The 14864-nt window shown below is 34.4% G+C and overlaps 1 long non-coding RNA gene across 2 annotated transcripts in view; it reads right to left on the bottom strand.

The window, feature by feature from the left end:
• Nucleotides 1-14864, bottom strand: part of LOC307184398 — a 266257-nt gene that overhangs the window by 131620 nt on the left and 119773 nt on the right. For both annotated transcript variants that reach the window (XR_013827720.1, XR_013827721.1), the window contains exon 3: nt 2830-2887. This is a non-coding gene — a long non-coding RNA (uncharacterized lncRNA). The remainder of the gene's footprint in view (nt 1-2829; nt 2888-14864) is intronic.

Here is a 14864-nt window from a genome sequence, read left to right as displayed (position 1 = left end):
GAATAGTCATTATAATGTATTAAAATCCATAACAAAAGTATAGGAGAAATGATATTGCTTGGTCTGGAGGTTTTCTCCAACAGGAATGCAACTGGCATTTTGGGTGGGATGATTCATCCTTGTACTCTTTAGACATTGTTCCCTAGACATTGTAGAATTTAGGCTCCCAGTAAAATTCTGCAATCATTATGACACTCATCATAATAACTCACAAAGCCCCCACTCATATTTCCAAATGCCTCCTCAGAGAGTGGGGCCACCCTCTTTGAGAACCACTCTTACTAGATAGTGTCTACGGATGCTGTCAAACCTATCAGTATCAGTTCTATGAAAGGCAAGAATCTAGGAATCCATTTAGGTCTATCTAGATTTTCATGTATTCATATAAGGCTATACTACTTATGAGCATCTTACTTAAAAGGCAAAAAGTATTGTTAAGATATCTGTAATTCAGTGTAAAATATTTCAGCATAGGCAGCGTGATATTATGTATATATATAAATGATGTGCACTTAAATCCTAGGTACATCATTTGCATTAATCAAGAATTCATACAAAAAATATTTTCAGTTATTCTTCTTATTAGAAAGTCAGTTACCTTTAGTTCCTATCAACACAAGAGGCTTTGCTGAATTACTAGTGGCCTAAAGAAATGGGTTGTCAGTAGTGCAACTAATGGTGGTCAACATAGTGGACTGGCTGAAATATTTTAGAGACACTTCCCATCCTTGCAAAATAGGAATGATCTCTATACCAAACTGATCTATGCTAATCAGGTCATGCCTCATGCAGACACTGGAGAACTTTGAAAAGGGCCAAGATTTAGCTGTTTTACCATAACTTCCCAACTATGCTATAATGAAAGCATGCCTCAAAGCAAATTCTGTCACACGTACCAACATTTATTAAACATATCACTCCTCAGCAAGCAGACCCAAACAATTTATATTCTGTCAGGTATATTACTTTTCAGTCTCTATATTTTTATGTTCTCTGATCAACTCTTTTCATGAAAGATTCTCTAGAGTCAGATATGACAACATTCCAGAGGAAGAATTCTATTATGTTGTATAGGAAGCATCAGGGAGCCAGAAATTCTCCTAACCCAATAGCAGCACAGGCACATTTAGGAATCAAGCTTCAGGTACTAGAATGCTACAGGATGCTTACAACCTGGTCCTATGTGGTGTGGGAGTATCCAATGTACATATCTTGAACACCACTAATTATTCCAATATAGCATGTTATTTAACAGTTCCACACTCAACATGATTGTTAATAGGCCACTATTTGCAAAAATGAAAATCAATTTCTGACATTCACTCTTTTATTTTAAAAAGTACAAAATGTTGATATAGTTAACAGAGGCTCTGGAAATTCCCTCTTATGAAACATAGTAGCTGATCACGCATGGAATATGGGTTAGGAAAACTGTATTTGAAGATGAAATGGAAACTAAGTAATATATATATGGACATGACACTCGTCTATGTTGAGTTAAAGTAAATTATTGAGAGTATAGAAACACTTTAGAATTAATCCCTAATATTCCTGTACCCAGTCACACAGGTGAGCAATTTAGTTGTCTGAAACGAACTTAAAAGAATGCTGATTTCAGAATATTTTTATGTATGTCTTCAATGAACCTTTCATACAAATTGTAATTTAACATCTTAAAAAACAGAAAACTGAAAATTCACCAAAGTTACTAAAAATTTAGTTTGAATGACTTTTTTGCATATGTTAGCTAGTAAATATTTATATGTGCAGCAGAATGTGGTCTTGGTCTTAATAACTTGAAAGTAAGATTGTAGAGAAATAGTCAGCATTTATCTACCTCTAATTACTGGCACCATCTGTTATCTAACTAAAAGAACCTAAATATGCTAACAAATTCCTTTAATATTAACCTTCCTATATTGTTGATGTATACTTTCTCTGATTTTCACATCAAAAAAAATTTTTCCCATGTTCTTGGTCTCTACCTCCCTATTGCTTCTCCTAATCCTATAAACAAGATCGAATCTTACTATTGAATAAACACTCTCTAAATCCTGTACCTATTAAACAATTTATATTATTTATTTTATTAACTTCTAAACTTTGAGAGAGACGTTTCCATCACTTGACCTCCATTTTTTGCCTTCCCTCAACCCTTCCTATGTGTCTTAAATAAACAATTCTACGAAATTTCTCCCCAAGTTCTCCTAATTATTAGATTTGATGACCTCCTCTGTGTCTCTATCTAGAAATCTCTCTTCCTCTTCCCACACTGTTTACCACTGTAGTCTTGAAATGTTTGTCTTTTTCCCAGTCTTACCTTACACAGTCTTGCTAATCTCTTCTACAGTTCAGGCTAGTGCTTTTCAGTTTATTTATTTTTTAACTTTGGAATGTGAGAACTCAAACCTTCTCTTGCCTATTTATTTATGTATTTTTACTGAGGTAACATTGGTTTACAACATTATATAAGTTTCATGCATATAACATTACATTTCTACTTCTGTATACATTACAGAGTGCTCACCACCAAAAATTCAGTTTCCATCTCTCACCTGTTTTTCAATTTTTATTTCCCAATTGCTCTTCCTTTTTCATCTCCAAAATCTTAGCACTCCCAAGTGCTTTTAATCTCATCATGATTCTCTATACTTTATCTTCTCTTATCTTACCAACAACACACCAACTAAAATGGTTTTAACTCTCAACATTATGATAGTTTTTAAAGTATCTCCTGCTTCTTGAATTCCAGACCTGCACTATCTCTACTACCAAGCCTTTAAAACTCACACACACACACACACACAAAAAGAGTGTATTGTTTCTTACCTATGTCTGTTTTAAATGTCAAGCCTGCTCAGTGGTTGCCAGGAAGCCAATCTTCAATCTACAGGGTAAGTAAAATATCACTGTAAACATAACAAGATGGGTAACTGTGTTTCCAGAATTCTATATGATTGGAAGTAATAACTGCATAAAACATTTGGGGATTGAGGCAAGACTGATATTTCAGATGCATTTTCAGTAGTAACTGATATTTGTTAAGTGCCTCCTGAGGTAGATATGTCCAGCTAATGACAAAATTCATTCTATTCACTAGGATGTGCAAGCTAAGGCAGTACCAGAAGGAATCTTCCCTCTTCACTTCCCAAGGCAACACTCAAGGTCTTCTCAAATTAAAAGGTGAAAAAAATGTATTTAAAGGATATCCATCTGAAAGGCTACCACATTAGAATTTTCAGAGTTTTCAGATCTTGCTCTGCTCTTTCCTCTGCTACAAACCTTCTCTTTAATTTTCTTTGTTAGAGAATGTCATCACCACCCATCAAATCCACCAATATAGAAAATTGCTTTGCCTTCAGCTCTCATTTTCATCATTCCAATGTAATTGTTCACCAGTTTTGTTAATTGCACTTTAAAAAAATTCTAATTCCTCTGCATTTTAATGGGTAATTTCTTAATGTAGATACTCATCATTGTAATAAGCTTACTTAATTCATTGCTCTTCCTTTATACCCCCTCCCATGTCCACTTGTCATATTTTCAGAAATGTTATCTTATTGAAAAACATGTGGAATACTTTCACTTAAAATGTGCCAATGATTAAAAATTATCTAAAGGATTAAGTTCAAATTTCTTAGCTGTTCTCTGTAGCTCCTCTTTGTGTGCAAATAACACCCTGATGTCATGTCTCAGCTTAAGAAGTACTTCCTCCACACTCTTATTAGGAAACAATCTCTCCCTCTTCTAAACTCCTTAGAATTTATTTTTACTTTTCTTATCATGATTTTCACTTTCAATCTTGTATTATAACTATCTATGTGCATATCCTATGTATGTAAGTCAAAATGGTGAGCACCTTCAAGCACTGTTTTAATTTTCTTAATGTACTTAATAATTTGTTGAATGAATAAATCAATGCTTAATTCTGCATTTGGGATATATGTATAAAGGCTCAGAAACATTACAGTGAGAGCAGATTGATAGGCGTACACGATAAGCAGAAAACCGCAGACACAGAACAGTTGGGAGGCTACTAAAATACTTCTGGCAAAGGGTCATGGACAAATATATAAAAAAGTATGAATCTCATCTCATCATCCATATTTTACTGTTCAGCTGCTTAAAAAGAAATACCCTTATCATAAATTGTCTCATAAATTTAAAGAACTGAAATCATTAAGCTTGGAAAGTTGACTCTAGTCAATTACATAGGTCTTGGCTGTCATTTTAAGATAGGTTTAAGTTCTGAGGAAATACCACATTTTCTGATATTATATATCTTAGTAACCAAATGAGGCCTGTAGTGGGAAATAATCATCCCTGTCTCAAACTCTATAACTCTGTGAAGCCTGGCTCATATTTTTTTCATTGCACAGCAGGTAAGAAAACTGGAAGGCTGGGTTGATGACTGTTATATCACAACCATTAAGAGGAAACAAGGCAAACTGTTCATCAAAGGAATGGCAACAACAAAAAAGAAATTACTGGGTTTCAGAATGTCCAAAACTGATAACCCTAGTAGCACAGTCGTTTTCTAGTAGTCTTCGCTTAAAATTTCACATTATAATAAGTAGAAAGGCCAAGCAGATGGCCGTTGGACTAGCAAAAAAACATCCTGTAAGTTTCATGAGTGTGACGTTCCTGAGCTGTATATATTATATATCCACATTTTTCATATGGATAGTGTATGATCAAGCCACCCAAGATGGCTGTTCTCTTGCTCTCTGTACATCCCCTGCTCAACCAGTGCCTCCTTCACCTATATCTTACTCACCCGACTGATCTTTCTACATGCTTGCCCCAGGCCCCAGCTAACGATTGGTCTAACTTTAGCAACCATGATACCTTATCAAAGGGGCGGTAAGGGGCATACCCTTCTGATGGTTTCCCTAGTAACCGATGAGCCAACCTGACATCAATTCCTCTATAACTGGTAACCTCCCCTGGCTCCCTGCCCCCAAGCAAAGATTGCTACCATGTCCTGCCTGCCTTCTGCAGCGCACAGTGGGGTGTTGCTCCAGGACCTTGCTTCAGACAGGTAAGCTCCCTCATCCATTAAACCACTGATGTCTCTGTTGTTGACTCCCGGCTCTTTTCTTCAGTCTGGAGGCTAAGCAAGTACAGGCCTTGCAGGCCTGCATGGTGCAGCCCAACAGATAGTATGTGCATTAAATACTTCTGTTATAATACTGAAGGTAGCTGGCTCTATTGAACTAGATACACCATACTTAAAATGTTATACAAGAGCATAGATGCAAATAAAAGCTATATGAGTATTCAAAACAGTAAACTAGAATAATAAATTTGCATGGAAATACTTCCTATGTAATGTGTTACTGGTCCAGAGCCAAATTTAAAATTTCTCAAGTAGCCATTTTTAAATTATACTGTATTAGATAGTAGCTAGTTCTAAGAGATATATCAATTCCCTATACCCACTCTATATTTCTACTATTTCACTGGAATCAGGGAAAGTGCAGAACTATGACCAGAACAGAGTGATTTCTCTCTCCCTAATTCCTTCCACAGAAAGGCTCATATCTTCTGGTTTCATAGACAATGCCAGGCTCCCATTAACGCTAAAACAGTGCTATATCATTATCATATATCCCATTTCAGGATCTTTCTTTTCCCCTTTTCCATGATCTTAATGTTCATGGTGGTTTCAACCACCACCCCCAAGAGATATTCTATTCTTTGAGCCATTCCCTCATTTTTCCTATCAAAATGTAGCTGCTTATGTTTTGCTTCCTTACATACAGTAGGAATCTCTTAAATATACGTAGAAGCTCTATAATGGTTTCTCAAAGGTATCAGGTCCCAATCCCTAGGAAGTGTAAATCTTATACAGAAAAGTGTCATTGCAGATGTGATTAAATGAAAGATCTGGACATAGGGAGATTATTCTAGTTTACCTGAGTGGGCCTTAAAGACCATAGCGAGTGTCCTTATAAGAGAGAAATAGAGGGAGATTCAATGCCACACCAAATGAAGGCAGAATTTAGAGTGGTTCAGAGAAAGGAACACCAGTAGCCATCATAAGCTGGAAGAGGCAAGGAATGGATTCTCTTACACAGCCTCCAATGGATGCACCCCTGCCGACATCTTAATTTCAGACTTCTGGCCTCCAGAACTGTAAAATGATAAATTTCTGCTGTTTTATACCACTATGTTGGGATAATTTCTTAACAGCAGCTCCAGGAAACTAGTACAATAATCTAATTAATAAATCCCTGCTAAAATGGTCAGTACATAGTGTGGCTTGCTATCTTATCCCTGAAAGAAATGATTCAAAATGACAGAGACTTCTAGAGAAAAAGCTTTAACTTAATGGAATATATTTCATATCATTGGGAGTTTGACTATGTTACTCACCAGTGTAAGAGTGTTTCTGAGTAGGAAGACCTTTCCAGTTTGAAGCAAGTAGATATCACTTAAACTTCCTAGAATCAAGTCTGGCAATAGCCAATCTCATAATAGCATCTTAAAGTATCTCTAACCCTTCAAACAGTTTATCTTTTCTTCCCTATTATTTCTTCGTCCAAACTCAAAACATCTAGAAAACTAAGTTAATAGGCAACTGCTGGAGAAAAGATCCTAAAGAGTTTAAGGCACAAGATCACTCCAGCTGCATTTAAATATTACCCACCAGCTAAATCCTACTAGATATTAATTCAGAGTAGAGGATGCTTTCTCCAATTAGAAGAGTAATCTATCTTGCAGAATGAAATCAAGTTTATTAGAACTATCTGGATGTCACAAGAGTCAAGGTTTATTTTAAAAAATTACTTCTGAGGAAGAGAAACTAAGAAGACAAAATATACATTGAGGGTATTTTCTTACAGAAAGCCTATTTTTTGAAGAAAGAGTGATACTTTCCATGTGCATATTTTTAAATAATAGAGAAACTTTTCTTTAACTCTGCTTTCTCTCCCTGCTATTCATTCTCCCAACTTCTATGCCTTGAATAGTTAGCCTTTTATTCATAATTTTGTAGACCTGTGTGCTCTCTGAACAATTTTATTTCTTTTACCTGTTCACTTTCAGAAAGACAATAAACCAGAAGGGCAACAGTCATTTCTCATGTGCTATTACCAGATTAATAACTTAGTAAGAAGAAAATTAGAAATGTTATAAATCATAATTTTGGTTGCTATTTTATTAACACTTTTTGAAGTATATTGTTCACTCAGAAAGGTGGACCAAAATAAGAATAGAGACCATTTATGACCACAAAGCACAGAAATCTGTGTAGTTACCAACTAAGTCAATCAATAAAATTTGATGAGAACCTCAGACGCTCTCTTCTGCATCTTCCTTATTTCCTTCCTTCTCTGTAAAAGTAATTACTCTCCTGACTTCTAACACCATAGAGTTGTTTTGTCTATTTTACACTTTATATAAGTGAGACCAACACAGCATGTACTACTTTGTGTCTAGCTCTTTTGGTTCAACCTTATGTTGGTTATATTAATTCATATTGTTGTAGCAGATATAGTCGTTCAATTTTGGTGTTACATTCATTCCACTGAATGAATTCACCATAATTTACATATCCATTCTATTGTAGATGGAAATTTGATTTTGACATATTTTATAGTTTATGTCATGAACTTTCTTGTGCATGTATCTTGACATATTGCCTGAAATTTTGTTGTGTGTATGTATACCTTGATAACTTAGTATGGAATTGGTGGGTCATACATATCATTTTAGTAGATAATATCAACTATGCCAAAGTCGTTCTAAAATTTATACTCCCATACTAAGTCATATCTCATTTTTCTAATTTTACCTATCATGACAAGTGCTGTTCGCTTATATTGTTAATTTTCATTCTGATGAAAAAGTTGAGAAATTTCTCATGTATTTATAAGCCATTTGGGTATCTCTGTTTGTGATGGTCCTGTCCAAATTGCAAGGCAATAACTCTCTTGGGTTATCCATATTTTCTGACTGTAGGAATTCTTTATATATTCTTTGTATAAACTCTCTTGGTGACATGTTGCAAATAACCAGTCACTGGTTAGGTATTTACTCTTTTAATAGTGTTCTTTGATAAACAGAGTTCTTATATTTAATGTTGCATAATACTAAGTTTTGCCTTTATATTTAGTGTTTTTTTAATCATATTTAAGAAAAGTTTGCTTACCCAGAGGTCAGACACTCTTTTATATTATTTTCTAGAAGCATTCTGTTTTTTACCTTCAAAACTACACTTTGCTTGTTTTTTTATTTTTATTTTCTGTAGACTATAACTGCAATCTGCATGGCACTTATTTGGGGAATGGCATAAGGAAGGCATTGTTTCTCTTTCTTATTTGCTATATGGGTATCCAATTATCATAATGCATTTGACTGAGCCAACTAGCTTTCATCCATTGCTCTGTAATGCTACCTTGTAAAAAATCAAGCATGAATTATATTTTCAACTCTCAATCATGTTCCATTCTTATATTTGTCTGTCCTGAGCCAACAGTACCCTGTCTTAATTATTGTAGCTTTATAATACATCATGATACATGGTAGTGTATATACACTAATTTTATTTTTCTTCTTAAAGAGAGATTTTATATCCTTGGCCCTTTGCATTTCCTTCAATTTAGAGTCAGCTTGCCAGTTTATACAAAGCCTCACACTGCTGACATTCTGATTGGATTAAGTTTAATCTGCAGACCAATTCAAAGAACACTGACAATGTAACCCATGGAGATATCAGATCCTTTCATTTATTCTTCTCTATAGTTTTTGCAAACATTTCATTAGACATATTTCTAAGTATTTTATATTATAAATGCTACTGAAAATTATAAAATTTGGAAAAACTGTATTTCCTATTATGTCTGATTACAGATATAAAACTGGCTTTTGTATAATGACTGTAAAATAGCATAGCTGAATTCACATATTCTAATTTATCTATAGACTCTTTTGAACTTTCATTATATACAATTATAATAATAATAACTGTGAATAAGGAGAGTTGTATTCATTCCTTTTTTTTTTTTTTTTTTTTGCGTTACGCGGGCTTCTCACTGTTGTGGTCTCTCCTGCTGCGGAGCACAGGCTCCGGACGCGCAGGCCCAGCGACCATGGCTCACGGGCCCAGCCGCTCCGCAGCACGTGGGATCCTCCCGGACGGGGGCACGAACCTGCGTCCCCTGCATCGGCAGGCGGACTCTCAACCACTGCGCCACCAGGGAAGCCCTATTCATTCCTTTCTAATTGTTATATTATTATTTTTATTGTCTTATTATACGATCTAGCTCCTCTAGTAGAATATTTAAGAGAAGTAGTGGCAATGGAAATTCTCTCATTTAGAATATGAGAGAGCTTTCAAAATTCTACAAACAAGTATAAGGTTTAGCAGCACATTGTTAATTAAGGTTGTTTTTTGATCATTAATTTTTATCAGATTAACTTCTGTTTCTACTTTGGTAAATGTCTATAAAGAGTAAATTTTGATTGTAGAAAATGCTTTATCTGGAACGAGTGATATGATTTAATCAGTTATTCTTTTTTTTGCTACTGTGGTAAAACACATTAATTGATTTTCAAATGTTAAACTAACATTGTATTCCTGAGAAGTAACAAGTTGTGACATTACAGTATCCTTTTTATAAATTATTACATTTGATGAGTTAATATTTTGTCTAGGATTTTATATCTGTGTTTCTTAGTGAAATTTCCTTGTGATTTTTCTGAATTGTAATGTCCTCATCAAGCTGGTTTCAAAGTTACACTGATCTCATAAAATTAGTTAGAAATTTTCCTACATCTTTTGTCCTGTGGAAGAATTTGTGTAGTATTTTCTTCCTCTCTTTCTTCAATATTTTGTAGAGTATACTTCAGAAGCCATTTTGGTCTCAAATTTTCTTTATTTTAATATTTAAGTCTTTGATGGTTGTAGAATGCTCATATTATGTCTCTCTTCTTGAGTAAGTTTTGGTAGCTATATTTTTAGAGGAATTTGTCCACTTCATCTAAGTCTTAAAATTGAATGTGTTTCTCTCATAAAAAGATGAAACTGACACTTCTTTTCTCATCCCCAACATATCAATTTTTATAGTTTTGAAAATAAATTTTTGTACATTTTTTACATTTCTGTTAAGTTTGAACTTATGTTTTTTATCAATTACTTGGGCTTAGTTTTAAGCTACTGGCCATGATTCTGTCCATCTGGTCTTTTAAAAAATATAACGGCTTTTCTATTCTTAAATTATTTTCATTAATCTCTGAGAGTTCATTAATAACTTTTCAATACTTTATTTTGGGACAAGTATATGATCATTCTACTTTCTACTTTCTGTTTTTTTTTTTTTTTGGATTAACTTCATCCTTTATTAGACTTTTTTTCTGATTTCCTATCTACATTGAAGGTTAAACATCTATAAAAGTTGCTCAATTATCCCCAAGGTTTAATAATTGGAATAGAAAATTTGATGCCATTCTTATTTGTGTTTCTAAACAAAAATGCTGTTTTATTTTTTAAGTTTTGCTATTGTTTTCTGGTTTCATTTTGTTTATCTGCTTGTTTGTCTGTATGATTTTGGAGATTTGAATAGTTTACACTTTCTCTTACAGTTGATTTTTGCATGGAAATGATAAAACTAATACTTCCTGTTTTTTGTCCCATTGTTTCCCCTTCCTATTATTCTGTCTCCAACATAGATGTATTACTACTTCTTATATTCACCCAGGGATATAGAAGAAGAATTACTAATGGTGGACTGAGAACATCATAAAAGATATTATAAAGTTCTTAAGCTCTAAGATAATACAAGAAGAAGGGTATACCTGTTTAATGGTCTTGAACATTACCTAGTCTCTGGCATAGAGACAGGCATAAGAGTCAGATGAATTATCTTTTTACTATTCTTCATCCTGACTGGTTTGACCTTACTCAAGACCTGCAAATAATGTGTAAAACCTGTGTTCCACTGTGAGTGGCAGGAAATGGGAGATTAATAGAGTAAGACATATGCTAGTGGCTCTAGTAGCCATTTTCTAGTAGTGTGACCATGTAATGTTACTTAACTTCTCCTATAAACTGGGAAAAAATTATTATAAAATTATAAATTTATTATAAAATTATAATTTATAAGTTATAAAATTATTGTTATTCTTGTTATTGTTAGCATCAGCATCAGGACCACTATTTTAAATTTAGGTCTACTGTTGAAGTTAGAGAAGACCTGATCAGAAGGTTGGTTGTGAATCCCACTTTTTGTTATGAATTATTATGAATTGTTTCCTTTTACTAGTTTGAAGGTTATTTTAGTGCTTAGGTAAGGCATAGTTTCTTAAGACAGAAAGTAGTTAATATAAAGTTTTGTTTCTCCAAATTTTGATTATGTTTTTAATCTCACAATCAGTTATTTAAACAAATTCCTGTGTCTTCTCCCAAAACCATAAAGGTGATGCTTACCCTCTGTCTCTTCCTCTTAGAATGGATAGAGCCTCATTTTAACTTCAGGAATGATTACATTATTTCCAGAAGTGTCCTGCAGTACCATGGAAACATCACTCATAGACTCAACTCTGTAATTTCAAGTGTGGCATAGGATGATTTTTACCTTTCCAATAACCTTCTTCTGGATGAGCAGTGGAAAATTGTCCAAATGATGCTTTCAGCTTCAAGTTTCCCCACTGGTTTACAAAGCTATTCACCTATCAGCTGCCAACATTCACATCACCATAGTTACCTAATTTCTGAACTAGGTAATATCCAGTAACATCCAGTCTGGTCTCCCCACTTCCAATGTCACTTTATGCAAAGCATTTTTGTAGTGATACCCCTGTACTTTTTTATAACAATCTAGATTATGACTCCCTATATTCTGCAGAGCAAACAATACCTATCAGGTACATAAAATGTTGCAGATGCCTCACATGTATAATTACCAGGCTTCATGCTAACCTAAGAAGCATTATTGCAATCCTATAGCAGAGCAAATGGAGACAAAAGTAGGTAGGTTATTCATACAGCTAGTGAGGAAAAAAAATCCAAGATGAAATCAAGTTCTAACTTCAAAGACAGCAGTTCTCTCCATGTTAAAAAGTCATCTCCTAGTTCTGTGAAAAATGCCATTGGTAATTTGATAGGGATTGCATTGAATCTGTAGGTTGCCTTGGGGAGTATAGTCATTTTGACAATACTGATTATTCCAATCCAGGAACATGGTGTATCTCTCCATCTGTTTGTATCATTTTTTATTTCTTTCATCAGCATCTACAGTTTTTGGAGTACAGATCTTTTGCCTCCTTAGATAGGTTTATTCCTAGGTATTTTATTCTTTTTGATGCAACAGTTAGTGGGATTGTTTCCTTAATTTCTCTTTCATTGTTAGTGTAGAGAAATACAACAGATTTCTGTGTATTTGTTTTGTATCCTACCGCTTTACTGAATTCACTGATGAGCTCTACTAGTCTTCTGGTAGCATCTTTAGGATTTTCTATGTATAGTGTCATGTCATTTGAAAACAGTGACAGTTTTACTTCTTTTCCAATTTGGATTCCCTTTATTTCTTTTTCTTCTCTGATTGCTGTGACTAAAACTTCTACAACTATGTTGAACAACAGCAGTGAGAGTGGGCAACCTTGTCTTGTTCCTGATTTTAGAGGAAATGCTTTCAGCTTTTCCTCATGGAGTATGATGTTAGCTGTATGTTGGTCATATATGGCCTTATTATGTTGAGGAAGGTTCCCTCTATGCCCACTTTCTGGAGAGTTTTTATCATAAATTGGTATTGCATTTTGTCAAAAGCTTTTTCTGCATTTATTGAGATGATCATATGGTTTTTATTCTTGAATTTGCTGATGTGGTGTATCACAATGATTGACTTGCAGATACTGAAAAGTCCTTGCATACCTAGGATAAATCCCACTTGATCATTGTGTATGATCCTTTTAATGTATTGTTGGATTCAGTTTGCTAGTATTTTGTTGAGGATTTTTGCATCTATGTTTGTCAATGATATTGGCCTGTAATTTTCTTTTTCTATGGTATCTTCGTCTGGTTTTGGTATCAGAGTGATAGTATGGAGACACAAAAGACTCTGAATTGCCAAAGCAATCTTGATTAAAAAAACAGAGCTGGAGGAATCAGGCTCCCTGACTTCAGACTACACTACAGTAATCAAAACAGTATAGTACTGGAACAAAAAGAGAAATACAGCTCAATGGAAGAGGATAGAAATAAACCCATGCACATATGGTCAATTCATCTATGACAAAGGGGACAAGACTATACAATGGAGAAAAGACAGTCTCTTCAATAAGTGTTGCTGGGAAAACTGTACAGCTGCATGTAAAAAACTGAAATTAGAACAGTCTTTAACACCATATGCAAAAATAAACTCAAAATGGATTAAAGACCTAAATGTAGGACCAGAAAGTATAAAACCTTTAGAGGAAAACATAGCCAGAACATTCTTTGACATAAATCATAGCAATATTTTTTTGGATCCACCTCCTAGAGTAATGGAAATAAAAACAAACAAATAGGACATAATTAAACTCAAAAGCTTTTGCACAGCAAAGGAAACCATAAACAAAACAAAAAGACAACCCACAGAATGGCAGAAAGTATTTGCAAACAATGTGACTGACATGGGATTAATGTCCAAAACTTACAAACAGCTCATGTGGCTCAATGTCAAAAAAACAACCCAATCAATAAATGGGTGGAAGACCTAAATAGACATTTCTCCAAAGAAGACAGATAGATGGCCACGAGGCATATGAAAAGATGATAAACATAGCTAATTATAAGAGAAATGCAAAGCAAAACTACAATGAGATATCACCTCACACCAGTCAGAATGGCCATCATCAAAAAGTCTACAAACAGTAAATGCTGGAGAGGGTGTAGAAAAAACGGGACTCTCCTACACTGTTGGGGGGAATGTAAATTAGTACAGCCACTATGAAGAGCAGTAAGGAGGTTTCTTAAGAAACTAAAAATAGAGCTACCATATGATCCAGCATTCCCACTCCTGGGCATGTACCCAGAGAAAAACAGTTTGAAAGGATACATGCAACCCAAATGTTCATTGCAGTGCTGTTTACAATAGCCAAGACATGGAAGCACCCTAAATGTCCATCGACAGATGAATAGGTAAAGAAGATGTGGTACAGACATACAATGGAATATTATTCAGCCATTTAAAAAGAATGAAATAATGCCATTTGCTGCAACATGGATGTACCTGTGGACTATCATACCAAGTGAAATAAGTCAGAGAAAGACAAATACATGATATCACATACATGAGGAATCTAAAAAAAAAAATGATACAAATGAACTTATTTAGAAAACAGAAACAGACTCAGAGACTTAGAGAACGAACTTATGGTTACTGGGGGGAAGAGCTGGGATGGAAGGTATAGATTGGGAGTCTGGGATTGACATGTACATACTGCCCTATGTTTAAAACAGATACCAACAAGGACCTACTGCATAGGACAGGGAACTTTGCTCAGTACTCTGTAATAATCTAAATGGGAAAATAATCTGAAAAAGAATAGATATATGTATATGTATAACTGAACCACTTTGCTATACATCTGAAACTAACACAACAGTTTTAATCAACTATACTCCAATATAAAATAAAATTTTTTTAAAAGTCATCTCCCACTAAAGTCTATGATAGTGAAAGCCCTGCATGAGTTGACTACAATTTTTTTTCCAACTTTAGTTTCACTACTTTTTACTTTTTACCTTTAAGTTGAAATGTATCCTAATCTTGAGCATGCTTTGTGATTTCTTCCTCCAATACTGTACAATCATTATTTAATTCAGCTTTTATTGTCCCTCCTCATGATGCCTAACTTTTGGAATCCTTCCCACAAGGGGC

Source organism: Stenella coeruleoalba, assembly GCF_951394435.1.
Source record: "Stenella coeruleoalba genome assembly, chromosome: 3".
NCBI classification, from domain to species: Eukaryota; Metazoa; Chordata; class Mammalia; order Artiodactyla; family Delphinidae; genus Stenella; species Stenella coeruleoalba.
Note: the sequence above shows the minus strand (reverse complement) of the source record. Positions and strands in the feature narration are given on the sequence as shown.